Source organism: Aquarana catesbeiana, linkage group LG05, assembly GCF_042186555.1.
Source record: "Aquarana catesbeiana isolate 2022-GZ linkage group LG05, ASM4218655v1, whole genome shotgun sequence".
In the NCBI taxonomy this organism is placed as follows: Eukaryota; Metazoa; Chordata; class Amphibia; order Anura; family Ranidae; genus Aquarana; species Aquarana catesbeiana.
Window position 1 is genome coordinate 234,393,306 of NC_133328.1, and position 3,965 is coordinate 234,397,270.

Sequence of the window (3,965 nt, forward strand, 5' to 3'; positions counted from 1 at the left end):
TGAATCAGACTGAGACAGAAGTACAGTTAAATCACACTTGTTTGATAATAATAATAAAAAAATGTAAACAGAGTAAACGTAGTCAAAACATATCCAGAGTTCAGGAACTGGAACAGATAGTCAGACAAGCCAAAACTTCAGGGAGCCAGAGATGAGCCTAGTAGAACAGCAAGCAGGATCTGGAGCCAGAAGGAATGTCAGCCAAGCAAGTCTTTAACAGGAACACAGGAGAGTGTCTCTAGAGATGTGACCAAGGCAAAGGCAGAGATCATCTGGACTTGACGCCTTAAGTAGGCAGGACTGACGAGCAGGATATCATCAACAGGTGAGTCACTGTGGAGAGATAGGAGCTGGCAATTAGCTGACAGCTGAGCTGCCAGCTTTGAGAAGGAAGGGCAGAGCCCAGCCCTGACAGTACCCCCTCCTCAACGACCCCTCCCCCTTGGAGAACCACCAGGCTTGAGGGGAAAACGTCTATGGAAATCACAGAGGAGGACAGAGGCATGTACGTCCAAGGATGAGACCCAAGAGCGTTCATCCGGAACGTACCCTTTCCAATGCACCAGGTACTGTATGAGCCCACGGAACCTACAGGAGTCAACAATGGACGGTACTTCATACTCCTCATGGTTCTCAACCTATACAGAGTGAGGACGAGGAACTGAGGTGGTAAAGCGGTTGCAGACCAAAGGTTTTAATAAGGAGACATGAAATACATTTGAAATATGCATATTAGAAGGAAGGTCTAACGTGTAAGCCACTAGGTTAATCCTGCGAAGAATACGGAAAGGCCCAATAAACCAAGTTGCGAACTTCAGAGAGGGAACACGAAGTCAGAGGTTGTGAGATGACAGCCAGACCCTGTCCCCAACCTGGTAGGAAGGTGCAGGCAGGTGTCTGCGGTCAGCATGGAGTCTGTACCTATCATTAGCATGTCGCAAAGCCTCCTGAACCTGTGCCCAAGTGGACGAAGACCACAGAGATGCTCCTCTGAAGCAGGAATACTCTGCGGAACAAATGAGTCAGGCAACATGGAAGGTTGGAAACCATAGTTCGCCATAAACGGGGACAATCGGGAAGCAGAATTCAGGCACTATTGTGAGCAAACTCCACCCACGGTAAGAGGTCTGACCTTTTATTATGATGGTCAGAAATATAGCAATGTAGAAATTGCTCCAAGGACTGATTGGCTCGTTCTGCGGCTCCATTAGGCTGCGGGTGATACGCAGAGGAGAAAGCAAGCTGAATTCCCAACTGTGCATAAAAGGCTCACCAGAACTGGGGCACAAACTAACTACCCCTGTCCGAGACTATCACCTTGGGTAGCCCATATAAGCGAAAAATTTACCGAGCAAAAATGGAAGCCAGTTCCTTAGAAGTGGGCAACTTCTTAAGTAGGATACAATGGGACATTTTCGAGAACCGGTCAACCACCATAAGGACAACTGTGTTGCCCTGGGAGATGGGTATCTCCACAATGAAATCCATAGGCAGGTGGGTCCAGGGTCTCTCTCCATTGGGTATGGGTTGTAGGAGGCCCACTGGAAGGTGTCGTGGAGTCTTACTCTGAGCACACACGGAACAGGCAGCTACGAAGGTGGTTACATCAGCACGTAGACTAGGCCACCAGAATTGTTGGGAAATGGCCCAAAAGAGTTGACTCTTCCCAGGGTGGCCATCAGCCTTGGGAGAATGGTAAGTCTGGAGCACGGCAGTACGGAGACTTTCTGGGACAAAGCAGCGGTCACAAGGTTTCTCAGGAGGAGCATGGACCTACTGAAGGACTGTTGAAAGTTTCTCTAGGTCCATCGAAAAACCAGCAGTGGAAATGACATAACCCAGGAATTTAACCTGTTCACGATGGAATTCACACTTTTCCAATTTACAAAAGAGATTGTTCTCTTAGTTTCTGAAGCACACGACATACATCTGTGTGGTGACTCCCCAGGGACTTGGAAAATATGAGTATATCATTGAGATAAACCACCACGCAATTGTAACAAATCTTGGAGGACATCGTTAATAAATTCCTGGAAAACTGCCGGGGCGTTACAAAGGCCAAAGGGCATTACGAGGTACTCATAATGGCCTGTTCTGGTATTAAATGCAGTTTTCCACTCTTCGCCCTCCTTAATCCTCACGAGATTATATGCCCCTCAAATCAAGCTTGGTGAAAACCGTTGCTCCCTTGAGGTGGTCAAATAACTCCGTAATCAACGTAATCAGATAGGTTTCTTATCGTGAAACGATTGAGACCCCTATAATCAATATGAGGTTTCAGTTCACCACTCTTCTTCACAAAGAAGAAACCAGCACCAGCAGGAGACAAGGATTTGTGGATGAAACCTTGAGAAAGTGCGTCTGCAACATACCCCTCCATGGCCTTATCCTCCAAATCCAACAAAGGGTAAACCCGGACACAAGGGGGTATGGCACCAGGTTGAAGGTTGAAGGTCAATTGCGCAATCATACGACCGGTGTGGAGGCAAACTACCATTTCCTTTGTCAAAGACATTGCTAAAATTGCAGTACTTCTCCGGCAGGGAGGAGAGTGAAGAGGTGCACAGGACCTTTACTACCTTCTGGAAGCATGTCTTACTGCATTGTGGTGACCAGGAGAGAATCTCAGCATGGAGCCAATCAAAAAAGGGGCTGTGCCTCTGTAACCAAGGATAACCAATAACCAGCGGAAACTTAGGTGAAGAAATAACTTGGAATTGGATTATCTCATGGTGAAGAGTCCCTATGGCCATGGACAACAGAACAGTCTCATGAGTCACATGGGCGGGCTGTAGAGGTCTTCCATCAAGAGCCTCAATGGCAAGAGTGTCACACACCTGCTTGATTTGATACAAAGGCAGCATCAATGAACAGGCCTACAACCTCAGAGTCGATTAGAGCCTGTATTTCGATGGACGACTCAGCCCAAGAAAGGGTAACTGAAACCAGGGGAATATCCTTCTGGATAACTGGGGATGAAATAACACCACCTAAGGTCTGTCTGTGACAGGACCTCAAGGTTCGGGCTTTCCCTGGACAGGTAGGACAGGACTTCAAAAAGTGACCTGCCTGGCCACAATAAAGGCACAATCTCTCCCTCCTCCTAAGGGGTCTCTCTTATGCAGAGAGACACATGAAGCCCAAGTGTATGGGTTCATTTTCACAGACCGTCTCGGTACCAGGGGGCATGGGAGGTGAGCGAGGCAAGGGTGGGACTGCAAAGTTCAGAGACAAATGTACAGGAGGCTTCCGCAAGTGCTCCTTAAAAGGGAGTCTTTCTCTGAGTCTGGAGTCAATGAGGACGGCAAACGTGATCAACCTCTCCAGCTCAGTGGGTATATCTCGGGCTGCTATTTCATCCTTGATGGTATCCGAGAGACCATGAGAAAAAGCAGCCACAAGGTCATCCTTGTTCCAAGCAACCTCTGCTGCCAGAGTACGGAATTAAATGGCGTAATCGGCAACAGTTCTCGTACTGATGGACGTGAGGCACTTGGCAGCAGAAGTAGAGCGTGCGGGAATGTCAAATACTCTTTTAAAAGTAGTCACAAAATCAGGGTAACTCAAGACCAAAGGTTTTTGCGTGTCCCATAGAGGGTTTGCCCAGGCCAAGGCACTCTCAGAAAGCAAAGATATTAGGAATCCTACTTTGCTTCTGTCCGTGGGAAACCCCTGGGGCAGCATTTCAAAGTTAATCTCAACCTGGTTGAGAAACATTATGTATTGGACTGGATCACCCCCCAATTCGCTGGGGAGGCGGAGCGGAACTAGACATACCTCTTATACAGGTAATACTCTAGGCGGGTGCCTGCACAGAGACTGGAGCAGCAGCAGGGACAGCCTACCGGAGCAGCCACAGTGGGAGATTCCAGGTGAGCCGTGTGACTCAGGAGTGTTTGTAACGCCATGGAAAACTGATCTATGCGGTGATCCTGCTCATCCAAACTGGAAAAAATTTTACCAAC